The sequence below is a fragment of the Chenopodium quinoa genome, unplaced genomic scaffold, assembly GCF_001683475.1.
Source record: "Chenopodium quinoa cultivar QQ74 unplaced genomic scaffold, ASM168347v1, whole genome shotgun sequence".
Taxonomy (NCBI): domain Eukaryota; kingdom Viridiplantae; phylum Streptophyta; class Magnoliopsida; order Caryophyllales; family Amaranthaceae; genus Chenopodium; species Chenopodium quinoa.
Window position 1 is genome coordinate 1,446,423 of NW_018744693.1, and position 21,788 is coordinate 1,468,210.

The window sequence follows — 21,788 nt, forward strand, 5'->3', positions numbered from 1 at the left end:
TTTTATTTTAAGTCGTCATAAATTGGTCTGTTATAAACCAAACTAGAAACCAAATCGTTAACCTGATTGACACCCGTAATAAATAAATGGGAATGTAATTAATAATTTGAAAACTTTTAATCACAAACCTCTTAATCTTCAATCCTAAATTATTTACAACATTTTAAGATTAAAACTAGTGTTCGACCCGGGCGTTGCTCCAGGTGATACTTTGAGTATTTTTATCATTATTATTATTAAAGAGCTTGAAAGAATTTTTTTTATTGTCGAAAATTATAATATTACAATAACAATAATAAATAGTTTGAATAATTTTTGCTTTTATTTACAATATGTATATATATTTATGTGCACAGATAGAACAACATTAGCTTATATCTTGGATGTTAATAAGTTGGTCTTCATTCAATAAGGTGTTCAAACCTTATTGTATGCATTTTTAGTTAACCATGACATGAAACAAAAATATGCTAGAAGTACACGTGGTATAGTGAATGATGACGTGGCATTATGCTGGTGTAAGAATGAGATACAAGTGACACATTGACATTTTTAGGAACGCTTTTTAATATATAAGTATAGATATAGATATAGATTTGGGTGTAACTTCAGGGTCTAGATTAACAAAACTTGCTTAGGCCTTTAAGTTGTTTTTAATAGGGTAATAGTCCAAATGTAATTAAGTTAATTAGATTAAAATCAAGGGATGTGAGCCTTATTGTTTTTTTGACAGAACCACCTAGTAGTAATAAAGTTGTGCAGTAACCAAAAATCAAAACAATTTGTAATAAATATAAAATTATTTAAAAAATAAAAATGCTGTACATAACCCTTAGGGCTATGTATAAACATTAAATTTACACTTAAAAATCGTTTTAACATATATATTTACCAAATTGAGGAAATGATTCATAATATATCCTACAAGAACAAATTAACTTAAATAACATACCTTAATTGTTTTAACACTTGGTTTCTGGAGGAGCTCAAATTGTTTCTCATAATCAAGTTCTTCTCTAGTCAAACGATGACCTTTTGCTCTATGGTTAATTAGAAGTAACAACAAAGCTACCAAGCATACTAGTTTCACATCCATTGCTCTGCAAATTAAGTTTTCATAAAATTAATCAATAAACTAAAAAACTATTTTCAATAATAATAACATTATTATACTCGTATTAAACATCTAAACCTTTAATTTGACTTCAATCGAATGCAACTCTTAAGAATATGTGTGTCACGAAATATTAAATAAATACTCGTAAGAGAAAGCTAAATAATTGAGAAATTATTTAATTTTTGACACCTGGCCTATCATTAAATTCACAAGAGATATTCTATCCAAACAAATCATTACAAATATGGAAAATAGTGATCAATAATATATATATAGCATTAAATACAATTAATGTTGTTAATGAAAAATCAATACATTAAATACTAATTTTTATGATATTTGTTACCATATCTAAGTAGTATTAAAGGATTTTCCTCAAAAAAATAAAAAAATAAAATAAAGTATTAAAGGATGGTTATTGCAATTCAATCATGGAACCTGTTTTTTTTAGGGATTTCACTTTTTTTACTGTACTCCCTTCGTCCCTTATTTACATTTCTATTTCTAAAATTATACGGGAATTAAGGAATTTTGAGTAACCTTAAAACCCATGATTGAAAAATAATGTGGGAATTACAAAATATTTATTGTTGTCTTTGAATAAAACAAATATAGAATGATATAAAATAAAACACATGTCATCAATCCTCTTTAATGAATAGGATCAATCACATTTTTTGGTGAAAAATAAAAGGACCAATCATATTTCAGTATAGTGTTGCACATGGGTTCATAATGTTTAAAAAGGTGAGTGCCAGAATTATGGTTTCTCTGCCATTAATTGCAAAATAGAAAAATAATAAAAGTAATGCCACATCACAACTATTTAGGGATAAATTGGGGATATTTGGCAAAAATTTACTTACTAAAAAGGGAAAGTAAGAATATAATTTTGAAACACCCAAAATGGAAAGCAAAAATGTAATAAGGGACAGAGGGAGTACTTTTTATTTTCTTAATTTCACGTATGTTGATGAATAACTTTTTTTTTTTTGAGGTAATGTCAATGAATAACTTCAATTGTTTAAATATTTATTTTAAAAAAACATACACTTTAATAGTCCCAATTATTGCAGATTTACTTCTAATAATTAATTTCAACTAAGATTTGTTATCTAATAATCCCAAATATATAAAAGAACCCTTTCAGTAAGTTACCGGCCAATGGGACTACTAGAGGCAAATTGAATTTAGGAGAATATCCGTTACCTTGGCATTCTATTGTACCTAGAATAAAGCAAATGTAACACCATTTTATAGAGGTTTGACAAGTTACAATAGATCGATTACATACATTGTTACAATTGATCAGGTAGTGTTAGTGCAACAGATCTACTGTTAAACGACATAGAATGTAACAAGGAATATAGTGTTACAATAAGTCTATTGTAACAAATTTAAACCATCTTGTAACAATTTTTGGTGCAATAGGCCCATAAATGTAGTAGTGATATATAGTTGAACACTATCTTTATAAATTTCTAAATTAACACTTGATTAGCCTTACAAATTTATAGTAATATCCTTAGGGTATCGTCTGTGCTAATAACTAGTCAATTATAAATCACAAATTTCAACTTAAGTTGAGTATGTGAATAAAATACGTAACCATATGAATGATAACTAAGTTCAACTTTTTAAAAATGAGATAGACCCTGTTCTTTTGAGCTTGTGGCAGAGCACAACAGGAGTCAACAGAGTAGAGAAGATTTCAGTAGAGCAGAGTAGATTAAAGTCGAACAGAGTATAGCAGAGTAAATTTCATTATTATTATTATTATTATTATTATTATTATTATTATTTATTATTATTATTATTATTTAATTAAAAGACCTTATTATTATTTTTTAATTAAAAAAACCTACAAAGTTAATCAATTTACAAGAAATTGATGGGGAGCCTAGATATAATCTAGGCCCCCACCCCTCTATCTATAGCGAACCCGATCCTGCTGAAGATGTGAGTAGCTGGACGAGCACCAATATCTTGAGTCTTAGCGAACGCCTAAACCCGCTTCAACAACGCAACATCATCCTTTTCTAATTCCCCCAACGAAGAAAAGGAGAAAGGAAGAAAATCATAGCCAATAGCCCTGCAATGTGCCCCATACTTGTCCCGCTTCCACAACAGACACAACACGACCAGGAACGAAGTTAGACAACCCTGATTGTGTCAAAGGTGAAGACCCCGTCAAGTTAACACATACATCAAGGCCTTTATTCCAGGAATAAAGCAATACATCTGCTGAACGAAGATCCCCGTCATTCCCTCCAGTCAACCCAACGTTAATCTCCTTTCGAGCGGAAATCCCAGACCGAAAACAAATATCAACAAGGGTGTCACGAACAACGTTGTGCCGATGTTTAATGCCCACCACCCCAGCACAAGACACTGCATGATCCCCATAAATATCCCCATAAAAAACCCTTGAGCAAGCAGAACACGGTGTTGAAATGGAAAACAAAGGAACACCCAACCTGTAGCAAAGAACACTACGGTAAGTCTTACCATTCGTAGTCTGAACCAAACCCGATATCGGGACCATCCGCAACCAGGCCGAAGATTATTATTATTATTATTATTATTATTATTATTATTATTATTATTATTATTATTATTATTATTATTATTATTATATCTAAAAACATACAAAGTTATACAACCTATAAAAAATTAGTGGGAAGCCGAGATACAATCTGGGTCCCCACTCCTCTAGCTATAGAAAAGCCGATCTTAGTAAAGATATGAGCTGCAGCATGCGCCCCAATATCTAGAGTCTTCGAGAACTTCTAGATCCGCTTCAGCAATGCAACAACCTCTTTTTCTAACTCCATAAGAGAAGAGAAAGAGAAAGAGAAAGAGAAAGGAAGGAAGCCATATCCAATTGCTTGACAACTGGATTCATACTTGCACTACAAGAAAATAACCTTTTCGTAGCGATTATTTTAACCTTTAGTATCGATTGTAATTGCAACAAAAAGCTTTCCCAACGAATGGTCATTCGATACAATATCTCCCGTTGCCTTAGCCTTTAGTAGTGGTTTTCAATATCGCTGGGATTGACCTCAATAATAATCGATACGAAAAACTACATCCAATCGTGGTGATTATTGTAGCGATTACCACTACCACAAAATGTGGAATAAGCAACACACAATACACAACGGTCAAGTTACATGGGCGATCTCTAGAATTATACAGAACTCCTATGTATGATAAGCGTTATATATGTTGAAACTTACAGATCGCCTGTCTAAGTTAACTGTTCTATTTGATATATCCAAATTTAAACCATATTATATAGATCGCTCTTCTAACTTAGGCGTTCTATAAGTATTAAAATTATTAAAAAAAAAAAAAAAAACTCAATTGAAGCCCATATAAAAGCTCACCCATACATAACCCTAAATATTATAACTACTGAATGCGAGCCGCCCTTATTCTCCATATCTTCTCTATTCTCTCTCTCCTCTTCCCCTTAGCTTCATATCCCTTTATCTGTTCTTTGTTCATCTCCTTCTCTATCTTCTTCCATGTATCAGTGTTTCTGTCTTTCTCTTTTTTAAAACTCCAATGTCGAGCCAAGTCAATTTGCAAGCCCAGGCCATGTCATCACCGAGCCACTTCGTAAGCCCGTGTTACCGCCGACCTGTTTCGCAAGACCATGTCACCAACTCACCACCGAGCCACCTAATCTCCACCGTCGAGGCACAACCCGTCGCACGTCCACCCGATGCAGTGGTTATGTCGCAAGGCCGCAAGTCATCATCGAGCCACCACCTCAAGCCCATGAGCATTATATTAATTGTACAAGGTTTTTCATTTGTAGATCTGTTTTTTTTTTTTTTTTTTTTTTTTTTTTTTTTTTTAAATTTAAGTTAAAATTTCAAATTCATTCTAGTTAGTATAATTTCGATTCAATTGTAATTTTTAATATAATACATTTAATTTATAGTGTTGAGATAATTGTTTATTTGTAAGTTTGGATTATAACTACATGTTTAATTATACGGTATAATTTATTTTTTTTTTATGTTGATTTTGTAAGTTGTCGTGGGTGGTCGTTGATGGCCGTGGGTTGTGAATCTGGGTGGGAGTAGTGGGTAAATTCATTGTATTGTACTAATATTGTTCTTCGTAGTTCTATCTTCAAAAAACTGATGTTGAATTATTATTATTACTATTAATAATATTAATAGTAATAATAATATTATTTTTTTTTAAACAAAAGGAAAAGAGAGCGCCTATCTATGTTAGGCATTCTCTATTTTAATAATTATAGAGCGCCTAACTTCAGATGACCGCTCTTTTTTCCTAGTTTTTTATTTAATTTATACCTAGAATATGAAGCGCCTATCTTAGAGAGGTGATCTATATACTGTTAGATATAGAACGACTCAAGGAGGCGTTCTGTAGACTTTATAAGGCACCCCACCAGAAGAGCGCCTCTGAAGCGTTCTATATTGCTTGTTTTAGGCAAACTGTATTCCTATTTTTGTAGTAGTGTACAATCGCTATAAATGTTTAACTCATTTTCTTCAAAAAAAAAAAAAAACATGCGTATGATTTTACAAGATTTGAACATGCAACCTCAAAATCTTATATTAAATGTTTCACCAATAAGCTATGACATATTTTACGTATTCTTTGTCAAACAATATTTATATATCTAGTGTTGAAAAGGCTTTTCGTATCGATTTTTAGGATTTAGTGGCGATTGTAAATAATACGATTTCTCAAAATTATATAAATGTGTAAAAATAGTGTGGATATGTATTATTATGTTTTATGTATCGTTTTTTCTACAGGACCGTATCGATTTTATATGGGAAAATCATGGCAATTGTAAAATGATACGACTTCCTTAATTATTTCACAAACACACTTGCATATTGTAGCGAATGTACAATTGCTACGAAATAATCGCTACGAAAAAATATTTTTCTTGTAGTGTTGACCCGCTTTCGATGGGCCGCATTAGTCACTACCCGTCCAGGAACAAAGTCAGAAAGCCCATACTGTGTCAAAGGAGAAGACCCTATCAAGTCAACACAGACATCGCGACCACGATCCCATGGATAAAGTAACACATCTGCAGGTCTGAGAGCCCCGTTGTTCCCTCCAGATAACCCAATGTCCACCTCATTTTCTAGCTGAAATCCCTGACTGATAACAAACATCTACAAGGGTATCCCGAACAACATTATGCCGATGTTAATGCCCACAATACCAGCATAGGATACCGCGTGATCACGAAAAATATCCCCAGTAAAAACCCTTGAACAAGCAGAGCATGGCGTCGTGATAGAGAACAATGGAATACCCAACCGGTAGCACAACACACAGCGATAAGTCTTGACGTTCATCGTTTGACCTAACCCCAAAATTGGGACCGCCCTAAGCCAAGCAAAGGTGTGATCTCCTTGATGTGATTTCCATAATGCTGATTGTCGAGGAGTTAAAGAATAAGCATATTCTGCTGAAGCGGTAACCTTTGTAAAATATATATCTGCTAATTTCTTCATGAGTTTAGGGGTAGCGACCTCACTAGGATTACTCAAAATGTCAGACTCTACAGTTCCAATAAACAGACCCAGCGCATCCTCAAAGGCTCGTCCAAGACCGACAACACCAGCATACCGTAGAAGTTGTGTCTGCAACCCAACAAACTGCAACCGAGAAGCAAGAAAAGCATAGTGACGAACATGACCTGCAGAATAAACACCAAGCCCTCCAAACGCAAATGGTAAGGTGGCAAGCCGCCACTGTCAGTCGCTAAACCCACGCCCTGAAGCAGTAACAATATGCTCCATGGAAGATCGAAGAGCCTCATCGAAAGTGCGCTGAGCCGCCTCAAAAGTACTAGGAGGACAACACTACTAAAATTCGGCCAAATTGCGATTGCGCCTGACAATCGTTGAAAATACCAAAAACGGTTGCTGAAAATAATTATGATCGTCAACGGTCGTAACGTGGTGGTCGTTATTCAATTGGTCGCAAAAAAAATATTATTAGGACCGTTTGGCGGTCGCAGATTTTTTATGACCGTTTTTATTATTTTCAACAATCATATGGTAAGAGGTCGAAAATATTTATAATTGCGACCGGTTTTAGTGGCGATCGCAAATTTGGAAATTAGCTACCGCCATAAGCTTTCGTTAAATTTTTTTTTTAAAAACCCACCTCCTGCACTTGAAAGCCAGCCCCACCACCACTATCTACTCAAACCACGTTTACCCACCCTAAAACACCAATAGCCACCACCGAATACACCACCACGACACCACTACCAACTCAAACCACCTTTACCCACCCTAAAACACCAATAGCCACCACCGAATACACCACCATGGCACAACTACCTACTCAAACCACCTTTACACACCCTAAAACACCACTAGCCACCCTGAATACACCACCATTCACCTCATATATGCCACCTTCACTCCAATAAATCACCCAACCACAACGAAAATAAAATCCAAACTAACAAAAATCAAACAAAAAAAAATAACATTGGAATTTAACGAACCACAAAAATCAAACCAAAAAATAACCAAAATCAAAACAACCCAAAAAAACAAACATCAAATCAATCCCAAAATCAACCAAAATGAAACCTAAATTCAACGAACTTTGAACAAAATATGAACAACATTCACGAAAATTTGAACAAAATCAATAAAAAAATCAAAATCAAATCCAAATCAACAAAAATCGAATAAAAACTCAAACAAAAATAACAAAAATCGAATAAATAACGGAACAAAACCACAAAAATAGAAATTAAACAAAAACAGACAAAAATTTCAAAAAAAAAACAACGTACCTTTCCCAATATTTCTTCCTCTTTGGGTTTATATGGTAAAGTTCGACTATAAAAACTCTAGATCTGGAATTTTTTATGGTCGAATTTGACCATGAAAATCATAAGTCGTTTTGATGATGAAAATCCGAACACCATGATTTGTTTGTTGAAGAAAATCTGAACACCAAAATTTTAGATCCAGAAAGAATGAAAAAAAAAGAGACCTAAAATGGAGGGGCATGAGATCATGCGAACAAAGACGAAAGAGAAAGGAAAGAGAAGAAGGAGGAAGGAAAGAGGAATAAAAGAGGAAAGAAGGAGAAAGGAAATAGAAGGAGTAAAGAAAAGGTTATGGAGGAACGTAGGAAATAGTGGAAAGAGAAAGGAGAGAGAAAAGAAAGAGGGGTGAGGGGTGAGCCGTGAGCGGCGTGAGTGAGATAGGGTTTTGGGAGTTTGGGGTATCTTTTTATACCATATTTTTTTATTAATAAAAACCCTTTTGCGACCGGTAAAAGTGGTCGCAAATTTACGACCGTTTCTTTACCGGTCGCAATTTACGACCGTTTCTTTAACGGTCGCAATTTACGACCGTTTTAGCGGTCGTAAAAAAATTATTTTAATTTTGAATTAATTTTACACATAATTGCGATCACTTATATGGCCAAAAATGGTCGCAATTCTACGACCCCTAACTAAACGGTCGCAATATTGCGGCCGTTTAAAAATCAGTCGCAAATTTCAATTTTTGTGACCTTAATTAAATGAGAGAATAAAATACCTTAATGAATAAAAATAGTAAACTCAGGAACAATCCATGGAGAATCCATGGAGTTGCCCATGAGAAAACTAGGGCTAAGATAACGAACGTAAAAACGGCCTAAGGGAAAAATAATAATCCCTTGAAGTATTTATAAACTTCCTAAATTCTAATCAAAAAATAAATAAAGAAAAGAAATAAGAAAATAAAGATTACATAAGTTGAATTATTATTGGATGATAGAAGATGACGTGGCCCGAAGACTTGTGACGATGTTGAATGAAAAAGCTACTCGAGACTTCAAGGCTGCTCGACCAGACCTGTGGGCGCAGGCTGGTGGCCGCAGGCTGGCAGTAGCTGCGGCTGGTGTCGAGTGGTCGCGGGACATGGGCGCAGCAACATCCCGCGGGTGGCTGATTGCATCGCTTGGATTCAAACTCCTATAACTTCCGTTCTAGAATTATTCTTGAGGTGTGCAACCTATCATTGGAAAGCTCTTCAAGTATAGTTTCCAATGAGACTTGAATCACTTAAATATGATCTATAGAACTCAAGATATGATCAAAATAGTGACCAAAGGTCATTTTTGATACTTTGCAAACCTTCGTTTTCCTTTGATTCTAACTCAAATTCATTTCCGTAAAGTGCATAATGACCCTTGTGGATGCTATTTTCATTTCTCATGCATAAAATCCTCAGATTCAACATCTAAGAACATGAGATCTTTGATTAATAAGCTCAATTCATTGACTTCCATCCAAATATCATCCGAATCAACTCCAAACACTTCGAAAGCGTCCAAATGACTATCAAATCATCTGAAACATTAAGAAAAACACAAAAAAGCGTAATATAGCACAAAATAAACAAATTACGCATTTGCAACCTTAAAAACGATACAAAACTCAAAAAGCAACTATAAAACTAGCATAAACGTGCTAATAAATCCGATATAAATGAGACTCATCAGACCTTTTTTTGACGGTCGTAGAAAATAGGTTGCAATTTCACCAAATTTTAGTAGTGCAAGTACGCAATGCAAAGTAGAGTTTAGAAACTCCGGTACATGCCCTCATGCTTGCTTCGAGGGTCTTATGTCGGCCAGAAAAATTCAGTTTTTTCCATATTAAGACGTAACCCATAACGAGACCCTTCCTCCATAATCAACTGTAAAACCATCCCCACCACCAACGTGTCACCAATAATAGTGCCGTCATCCGGCAAAATACCAAGCCTGAAAACATGCATCAAAAGTCTTTCTGATTTTACACACCAGGGGTTGTAAAACCAAAGCAAAATGCAAAGGACCAAGAGAATCACCCTACCGCACCGTACCCTTGAGATGACCATAAGGTTTAGTCCCCATAATATAATCAGGCTAGATTAGAATAGCATAATTCAACCCATCGCAAAATGCATGGACAACGTCGACGTACTTCACGTAACATGATCGAATGATCAACTAGATTGAAGGCGTTTTGAAAATCCACCAACAACATATATAGATAGACCAACATCAGAACCACGGTCCTCAAAAGTAATAGGAGGACAACAATTATTATCTTTAAATATTAGTTATTATCTTTAAATATTAATTTTTATTATAAAAAATCAATTATTAATAGTACTCTGTATTATTAATAATAATAATTATTATTAATCAAATCAGCATTCAAGAGGGATAAAATAATAATAATAATAATAATAATTTATTATTATTATTATTATTATTATAACTTTTTTTTTTAGGAAAATCTCCTAAGGAGCAACTAACTTTCATTAATAATCAAATCAACATTCAAGAGGGATATAATAGTAGATGGGAGGTCTGTCAGCCATATACGACTACAAGCCACCCATGGTAAAGAATGAGAAATCTCATGGGCAATTTTATTTCCCTCCCTACGCACAAAACTTCAACTAACTTGATCAAGATAAGGATTTTTTGTGAAAAACTACCTTTTAAACTCTGGATTTTGCGAAAAACTACCCTAAAAACAAAATGGTGTAATTAACTACCGTATAAAGTATAAAATGTTGTAATTGACTACCTCCCACCGGAAAACACATTTGACTTTTATTTCCCGACGTTGACCATGTCACTTGAGAGTCACATGAGCCTTTAATGACTTAGTTCCCCCACTTTCCCTCAAATTTTCCCACTTTGCACCAACTCTTTATCTTAACAATACGATTAATAATATTTTATATTGCTTATTTGCAACCCCTTTGATAATTGTATGGGCTAAATTGGTGTACAACAGGAAAATTTGGGGGAAAAGGGGGGAATTAAGTCATTTAAGGGTCACGTGATCCTCACGTGACATTGTCAACGTTGGGAAATAAAAGTCAAATGTGTCATTCCGGTGGAAGGTAGTCAATTACAACATTTTATACTTTATAAGATAGTTATAAGTCTATCATGTTGCATTCTTGAATATTCCTCTCCTCGCCTCCCTTCTTCTCTCCTCCTCTTCTCTAGGGTTTCTCCAAAATCTTGGCCGTTTAGGCTGAAAATAGTCTAATTTCTTCGTAAATTAGACTATTTTCGATCCTTTTCCCTAAATTTTCTTTAATTTTGCAATTTAAATTTCAATAAATCTACACGAGTAAGTGTAGATACGTCCGTCTCCCTATGGTGGAGTGTCTCCCTATGGTGGAGTCGTTAGTTTTTGTTAGTTTAGTTGTTTGTTTATGTTTAGGGTTTGTTTGTGTGTTAGGGTTTATCAACAAGGTAATCATCTTTTGCCCTATTGTCAGTTCTTTGGTAAAGATTTGTTCGGGATCGCAACGGTTGTCAAGTTTTCAAATGCGTTCAAGCGAATTAGATGAAATCATCCTTACGGCTATAACAAATCGTTAGACCGTCTCTCCGAAAAGGCTGTATATTCCAGCGATGTGTGTGAGAGATGTACCACAGTGCAATATTTTTTCAACGATTGTAGCTATGATGAAGGAAACCCTAATTTGATTCAATTTTATGTATTTGTTAATGTAGATTTCATTTGTAGATGTCGGATGACTTTTTATTAATGAATTGATTTGTTTCAAAAAAAAAAGATAGTTAATTACGACATTTTGTTTTTAGGGTAATTTTTCGCAAAATCTGAAATTTAAAAGGTAGTTTTTCACAAAAAGTCCTCAAGATAACTACTATAATGATGAATATCATTCAAAATCAGCTGAATACTACTACTTCCCTTATTTTGTGATGAAACTGCATCATAAAGCTGAGGTAATCAGCCTCCACTATCACCCTTTTGAACCCCGGTTCTATAGCCAACTTGACCCCAAAATAATGGCTTTGGCTTCCACAACAACAGGAAACCATCGATCCTCCATCATCCAAGCAACAACAATGAGAGCTTCCCCCTTTTCATTCCGAATAACAGCTCCTGCACAACACCCCCACCCCTCACAAACTCCCCCATCAACGTTAACATTGATCTTCACCCAACCTGAACTTGGGGCCTTCCAGCGCTGCCTCATACTCCTCTCACCCCCCACGTTGCTGACTTCTTCACACTTCAGCTCGATCACTCACTAGCTTTTTCACATATTCCATTGAACGATTCGAATCACATTATTCTTCCCCTTCAAAAATTGTCCAACATACCGTCATGAACAAGCCATGTTTTGCTTCTTGTAAGCGAGTTAAACATGTTGCAACAAAGTCCCAAAGCTGCAGAACACTCCCGAACATTACCACCCAACCCCAAAGCCATATTATTATTATTATTATTATTATTATTATTATTATTATTATTATTATTATTATTATTGTTGTTGTTGTTGTTATTATTATTATTATATCTCAAAAACAAAAATTCATACAACCTACAATAAATTAGTGGGAAGCCGAGATACAATTTAGGCCCCTACTCCTCTAGCTATAGCAAAGCCTACCCTAGTAAAAATATAAGCTGCAGCACGTGCTCCAATGTCTTGCGTCGTCGAGAACCTCTGAATTCGCTTAAGCAACGCAACAACCTCCTTCTCTAATTCACCAAACGAAGAAAAGGAGAAGGGAATGAACCCATATCCAATCGCTTGACAACGAGCCTCATACTTAACCCGTTTCCGCTGAGCTGCATCAGCCCAACCCGTCCAGGAATAAAGTCAGATAGCCCTGACTGTGTCAAAGGAGAAGATCCTGTCAAATCTACACAGACATCGCGACCACGATCCCAAGAATAAAGTAACACATCAGGAGGTCTGAGGGCCTCGTCGTTCCCTCGAGACAACCCAATATCAACCTCTTTCCTTGCTGAAATCCCAGAACGATAGCAAACATTAATTATTTATTATCATTATCATTAAATACTTAATAAATATTAAATATTTATTATCAATATAATCATTCAATATTAATTATTATCATTAAATATTAAATATCTATTATCATTAAAATATTAATTATTATTATAATAATTCAATATTAAGTATTATTTTTAAGGAGAGCAGAGCAGAGTAGATTTCAGAATAGCATAGCAAAGCAGAGCACGACTCAGCAGAGTAGAGCAGAGCAACTCTAAAGAACAGGGTAGTAGTAGAATATATAATTCTCAAGTTTTTATTTATATAAGACATTTCATATGGTGTTTTAACAATAATACCTTCGTTTTTATTTAAGGTATTGTTTTACTAATCTCAACTTTGCCTGATTTTTTTTAGAAATGAATTATTTTGGAATAATACAAATTTAATGCAGGAGTTGTTTTCTTTCTTCTATTTCATTGACCGGTGACTTGGTTTTTTTTTTTTTTTTTGAAAGGGTTTTAAAATGACACTTGTTACAAGTTAAATAATTAATTGGTTAGAAAAAAAAAATTCCAAAAAAAAAAAAAAAAAAACTAAATTAAAAAAAAATCACACCCAGCCCCTCATCCAGTGGCGGACCCAGGAATTTCCGACTAGTGAGTCACAATCGATAACCAAATATGTAAAAAATTTTTTTTTACCAAACAACCAAATAATAGTACTAAAAAATACATTCAAAAACCCAGAAACCATATATCCTCTGTTCTTGTACCCTCTTTCTCAGAAGCTAAATAACATTAAAGAACTAAATATTAAGTATATGCAACCAACTAAATATACGAAACTTAGGTCAAAACACTCGCAAAAACAACAACAATGTAAGAAATAGGGCGAAATGCATATGATCTTCAACAAGAGGACACAAAACAGAAGTGTTGTTGATAAGCATTAAGCAAGCAGGGCTAGAATCGAAGGCAACAAGAGGACACAAAACAGCAGTATGAAGTAATAACTCGTTTGGTTGATAAGGGAAATAATTTTCCATAAGAAGTTGTATTTCACGGGAAATTATTTCCCAAATGAAATTTCTGGGAATTTTCTTATGGCCTGTTTGGATATGCGGATTTCATTTGAAATTCCCATTTGGGCCTGTTTGGATAATACAGTCATTAGGATTTGTATTTGGGTCAAATTCATGCAAATCCAAGCCCTTACAAAATTAAGTCCAGCTCAATTATATCAACATCACAGCAAGAATCGAAGACCCTAACACAAACTGTGGCCATTGAAACTACACGAGGAATACACAAACTGTTAAGGATATTTGCTTCATTTTTTTAAGAGCCAAAGAAAGAAAAGAAGCATGCTAATACTTGAAAAAAAAACAAGATTATGTTTTGGAAAATGCAGAAAGTAGTGCATAATGAACGATATTCAGATTGGCTCAATAGTTTGGAAAGCGATCTAAAAATTGAGAGACTGACACATTTTGAAATCAGGAGAAGTACTCTTGCTTTTGCAGATAAGCAAGTCTATTTAATATCATTTCATTTCAGGGTATATCAATTTTAGAGCATCACCTAGCACAGTATTCTAATAAAGTAATAATGATGTATATGAAAAGAAGGAAAAAGAAAACAATATATCAAATAAATCCACCTATCTTCTATCTCCTTCGTATCACCTAGCTCCCATGGCCATCCCTGAAATCTCTTCCTCTCAAACTTTCAAATTCCATCTCACATATCGTCTTTTCAAATTCTCACACTTACCCTAATTTTCTCTCTCCTATTCTGTTTCCCTTTCCCGACATTTTCTCTCTCTTCCATTGAAGCAGCTCCAATGTCTCTCTTCCATTGAAGTAGCTCGTGAGCTTGCCCGATATTTTCTCTCTCCTCCATTTAAGCAACTTTTGAGCTTTATCTACTCCATGAAACCCCATTTCCCAGAAACCAATTTTTTTTTTTTTTTTTTTTTTAAATCTTAGATTTTTTTTTGGGCCCTGGTGAGTCACTTGACCCACCAGGCACAAGGCCAGGTCCGCCACTGCCCTCATCACGTATTTTACGGTTATCACCCCAAACAAACACCCGACCAGTGACCACCCACCCTTATTCTTTAAATAATAAAAAAAATTAAACGAAGAATGAAAAGTTAGGTTTGGAGTTCTTAGTTGATTTTTAAGATTACAAGAAGTTAACCAAATGCATGTGTGTTGTTTTGGGTTGCTGTCTTGATAATGCTTATCTCTATTCATTTTATACATGTTAAGTTAAGTTTTACTGCTTCGGCTGCTATTTTTAGATATTTCAGTGTTTGATTTTGTTGAAATTAGATATTTCGTGGTCTAGCAATGAGGATTGATCCAGTGATAAGGTATTTTCATGGGGTTCCTTAGATTTTTACAATAAAAGATGGGGTACTTCTCTGTTTATTCAGAGTTTTTTGATATCTATACACCTTGCCTGTGATATTATATAAATTGCAATTTCACTACCTATATACTCGCAACTCTTTTTGAGCCCTCTTTAGATTGAGACAATTTATTGCTATGAGTTTTAGTAGTTAACTGTCATATTAATCGTAATTTCAACCATTTAATCAAAAGAAAAGGGGAAAATAATTAATGTGACGAAATTGAAAGCTAAGAAAGAGGAAATGAGTAAAATTAACATCCATAAATTGGACAAATGAATTTTGCTGAAGAACAAGTGAATGAAAGAATTCCCCTCAAAGAACAAGGATGGAGGTCGGGTCGGGTGGGCCGGTGTGGAAGAGGTGGGTGCTGGCCGTTGGCTGGGGGGGGGGGGAGGGTAGTTGACTGGAGTGGGGGGAGGTGGTGGTCATAATCGGGAGGAAGATGGCATATTTAGGGACTGAACCAGCTGGAACACAAAAAACAAAAAAAAAAGACACGTCATTTATTGTTTACACATTAAGAGTAGAACATTTACAAATACATATTTAGGGCATATTCTGATTTACTGAGCTAAAATGAATTGAACTTATTGAAGCTGAATTGAATTGAACTAAATATTTTATCAGAGAAGAAAATTAAGAACTAAACTGAACTAAATATTTTATCAGAGAAGAAAATTAAGAACTGAACTGAACTTATTGGAGCTGAACTGAACTGAAAATAAACTGAAAATTAAATTTAATCTACTATTTAAAAGTCGTGGAGCTCTTTTGTAGATTAATACGATAATCTACGTGTTAATTAGAAAACAACCTTGTAGATAATCATTAAACGAGTTTAACTCTTAATTATCATAAATTTATTAATTAATTCTTAATAAACATGTATTAAAAGCGTCTTTACTGAATACTTTTTACGAAATTGGAGGGCACACGGGTAGCGCGTGCTCCCACAACTAATACGTAAAAAAGTTGATATTATAACTTTATATAAATATTTATTTAATAGTATGTATTTCATGATATTATTTGTTTTTTTTAAAGTTACTAAAAACACGATGGTCAAGTTAGTATATAAACAGTAAAAAAAAAAGTCAGCGTGTTAATTATTTATGAACAGAGGGAGTATAATTTACACACGTAACATTTAAAATTATTGATTATGAGATTGAGAATGATTGCTATATATTAGTAGTTGAAGTTTATCATTGGCCAATTGATTCGTTTTAATGTCATTTTTGATTTTATATGATGTTTGTGGTTAAAAATCTTAAAAATATCTACTTGAAATTGCTGAAATATTCTATCTTTTCTGGCAAATTTACAGTTTTACATGCTATACATTAGTGGACAATCTTAAACATTTGCAACTCCCAAATTTAGTATGAAGTACGTAGGACCATATGAGTAGTAGTGCATAATATGATCGAATATGCAGCACTTATAGATATCCTGAACTGATTGTTTTTTAGTGCATCATATTGCAAATACACTTGCAGTGTATCCTATTGTAAACATGCATTTTATGAAATCAGTTTTAATTAATTTACTATTTTAGAAATTAATATTGATTACAGCATGATAATATGTACATTATTGGCAATTATTATTAGTAAGTGACTTACATGTAGAAGACACTAGCTAGCTAGAATAGGCCCTTACTTGCACGTACGCAGATCGAGTTTGTTTCTTAGAGAATTCGCCTACTAACCTGTGTACAAGTATAAATAACATACCATTGTTGCAAAATTCAAACATAATTTATATCATTAAATAAAGAAATAACTCATATATTGATTGTAAAATTTTTTTTATCTCCATCAAAGGCAATAAAATACTGTTGAATTAACCATGGCATCAAAGCCATCAGCACAATCTCCTACTCACCAACGTCAAGGGTTTCCTCCATCCCAGCATCCGCGTGTTGCTACTACAAGGAGAAGTTCAGGCGCTCTAAGATGTTTCAGTTTATTCTCACGAATACAAATAACATGGTAAATTATATTTTACAATCTACAGATAACATTGCATTATTGTTAATTAAGTTTGATACACTAATTCTCTCTCAAAAAAAAAAAGTTTGATACAATGAAGTACACTAAGCAATCAATTAATTAAAGGACAAAGTGTCAATTAATCAATTCTTGGTAGTATGCTATTATTGCTGCAATACATTATTTTTTTTTGGCAGAAAATACACTAAGCACCTAATCAATTAATTAAAGGACAAAGTGTCAACTAATCGAAGAGTATATATAGGTTAAAAGTGTTCATATTATTATGCTATAATTGCACAATATACGAAGTTTTAAATTAATTTGTGAGGATTGTTATGTTCATGTTTATAATAATTAAGGTGGGAAATCGGGAGTCATGTAATTCAAGTTTAATGGTTTATACCGTTATACGGAGTAAGGACTAATCCTAATTTTTGTTTCTTTCTTTTCTTTTATTTACATAACCCTAATTTTAGTTCGACATTATATTGTATCAAAACTATAGCTTGGTTTTATTCAATCGATAAAAATCATTTTATCTTATTTTGTACTCTGTACTACTTACAAATAATAGAGGGTTTTTTTTTAGTTGGACTATTCAAGTGTTATGGAATTTTAATTAGAATTTGTTTATTGAAAATTTGTTTAACTTTTTCGAGGCTTATGATTCTTAGTATATTTTTACATTATCAAAATTCTAGCTATTCTAGGAATATAGACTGTATTTGTCTACGGTCGACTATATTAACTTTAACTAATAAAGGTCTAACCATTGAATTGTAATCCGTAAGTTGGTAATTAATCTAGACCATCCAAATCAATTTTAAGTATAAATTTTCATTAAGGGGTTATTTGCTTGAATTTTAATATGTAAGAGAATAAAATAGAATAAAAATATGTTTATTTAACAACAATAAATTGAAAAGGAACCTTATGAAATTAAACTTAAATTTGGGGTATAATACTCTTTATGCTAATTTCAATTACATTTATATATTCAGGTGGCTTATAGCGACCATTTTTGTTGCCCGGGTGCCCCTTTGCGAGGGATATACAATTGAACAAGCGGATTTACAGTCAATAATTTTGTTTTGTATATTTGTAGTTGTTGCAATTTTAATAGTTATTTTTCTTCGATGGTTAATGTATTACAAGGGAGTTTATCTCCCACGTAAATTATTTGATAGGACATTTCCATCACATATATATCTAACGGATGATAGGCAAGAGGTATTTGAAAACACCGATTGCCCAATATGCATTTCCGATTTTGAAGATGGAGAGTTACTACGAATTCTCCCAACATGCAAGCACGCCTTCCACTCTCATTGCATTGAACAGTGGTTGTCGACCGGTGTCTGGAAATGCCCGATTTGTTATCATGTTTATTCCAGGGATAGTTGAGATTATTATCATCATTTGAAACTGTAATATGATTGTGATATTAAATATGATTAAATTTTAGACTTTTTGTTTAATTGTTCTCTTAATTTTGTTGTAGTCTCTTTTCTATATGGATGTATACAAAAAAACTTACTTATATAAGACCATCTTATGGAAATACAATCAATTAGTTACATAAACAATTACTATATCTAAACACAAGAAAAAAAGTTAGTTTATGAAACTCAGTACATAATCTCTTAAAGTGAAATAGTAGCAAAAAAAAAAAAAAAAACACAATCAATATTAATAAAAATTTGGTAGATACTTCGTAGTTAAGATGTTTAAAATCGGTGTTATACATAATATAAGACAATCTTACACGTCAATATAATATTTTAAAACAGGAAAATTTAAGAGAAATTTAGGCTATCCATGTGTCACTTCTTAAACTCAGTTTATTATTATTATTATTAATATTATTATTACGGATGATTTAAAAAAATATAGCTTTTAAGAAACTTATTTATGGTTTTTCATTGGAATGAAACTTATTTACAAAAATATAATCCACGTAGGCTTGGAGATACATTTGGGGTAATTTTTTTCTTTAGAGACAAACCGCTACCTTAAGTAGCGGTTGTAGTCCAAAACCGCTACTTGAGGTAGTGGTTTTACCCTTCATAGATTGATTAAATGTCTCTTTACTTAGAGTACAGATTGATTAAATGTCTCTTACTTAGAGTACTAATGACAAACCGCTACCTCAAGTAGCGGTTTTAGTACATAAACCGCTACTTGAGGTAGCGGTTTTACTTTGAAAAATAAAAAAATAAAATAAAAACTTATCCGAGCCTACGTGGACAGTAATTTCGTAATTAAGTTTCATTCCGACGCAAAAAGTGTAAATAAGTTTTAAAATAACCATACTTTCGTAAATCATCCTATTATTACTCAGAAATCTCCTTTAATCAAGCAAATTCAAAAACTATTGTTAATCAATAAGGAGTATTTTGTAATTTTAGTGATTGATATAGGATTATCTAAATGTTAATAGAATTTTGATTATTATTTTAATTAAAGTTTTGTTTGGTTGAATTGAGATTTAATATTAATAGAAGTATTTGGCATTTTAACTGTTGTAAATTTTAATTGCATTTTTACAGTTTGAGTTGGCTTATACCGGTAAATAGAAAAACTAAACATTCCCTTCCTTTTTTTTTTTTTTTTTTTTTTTTTTTTTTTTTTTGTTTGAGAACCCCACAATCCTTTTAATTCCACTCTATTTCTCACTTAGAGTAAAGAAGCAAAACAATACAATGAGCCAAGAGACTAAGGATTCGATTTATTCGACATGGTAGGAAGACAAATCAAGTATTATGCTTTAGGGATGTTCAATATTTTCGTAATTAAGCGTGATTAAAGGTATATTCTTAGTTTTAAATTTCGGATTTGACTTACTTTAAAGGTAAACTAGATATAAGCCCGTGCGATGCACGGTTTTTTTGTATTTCATTTTGTATATTATTTTGTAATTTCTTATTATCTTTTATATTAGAAGTAGAATATTTTAAAAAATAATTAAAAAAATTAATTTTCTTTAAGAGAATTAACAAAAAAATCTTTTGATCGATCCAAATGATTTTATTTAACCACCCGAAGAATGAGATAATATTTTCATAGTTTATTTCAATTTAACAAATTCAAGTTTTGCATACTTGACTAATGAATAAGAATATTTTTTTAAAAAAACAAAGTTAAGTTGATTTTTCTGTTTCGTATGCTCAACAAAAATATTATTCCAAAGCTTTACATAAACTCGTTTTTCCTAATAAATATTTTAATAAGAACATTAAAAAAAATACACATAAGCAAAATGTAAAAAAAAATTATTAGATACACATAAATATATGTAAGAATATTATTAAAACCTAATAATAAAAAATGTTGATATAATTGTTGCGAAATAGATCTAAAAATTGTAAATGTATAAAATCAAATCTATGCATTGGAATTTTTTCATCATTTATTATTGAATTATTATTTTGTTGTCGATATCACAAAAATGAAACATTTGAAATTTCATCATACTTTAAATTTAGGTATTACTAGTATATTATTGTAAGGCAATTTTTCTCTATTTTTAGTGTTTTATTCTTCACTTTTATATTTTCAACAATTCATATCTTAAGTCTTAAAAATATAACGTAACTAGATTAATCACTATTTCTATTTTATAATCGATCTAGTGAATGTAGCAATAGCTAATTATACAAAAACTTTTGTATACATCCGGTTTACACTAATATTAGTGTACATCGAGCAGTATAAGGGTAACTTTTAGCTAATTTTAGGGTAACTTTTTGCCTTTTCTTTGGGTAACTTTAAACATAATACAATTTTTATATAAATAGATAACAAGAAAAGTTTTATAGAGGTAATTTAATTACATTCAATCACTAATAATTGATTTTTAGTCAATTAAAATGTGATTCTTTACTAATAAAGCGTAGATAATTTTTATTTGAATTGGGTTACTTTTACGCATATTGGGGTAACTTTTATTCATTTCAGGGGTAAATTATAATCATTTTATGTTATCTTTATAATGGATATACAATTTATTGTACACCCGACTTTTTTAAAATTTTGTGCTAATTATATAGGCCATTCCTGATGCCACCACTGTAAACACGAGTCACTCTCTTGTAAAATAATATACTTACCTAAATAGAAATGATAGCACCACAATCTACACTACTATTTTAAAATCGGAAATGTAAAGGACACATATCTTGTTCTTTTTTTTTTTTTGGTTTCAATTGAAGTGTAAACAGCCCCGTATCTGAGATTTTGGTGGCCCGGGGCAAAGATATAAAATGGGCCCTAATTAACAAAATAAATAATACAAGTATTATTATAAAAAGTTGGGTATGCAATTTTATTTGATTTTCCCGGTTACATATTTAAGAAGATTAAGTGATTAATAATATTTTAAAAGTAGCAATTTTTATATATAAGTTCTTAACCGCAAAATCACCACCCCAC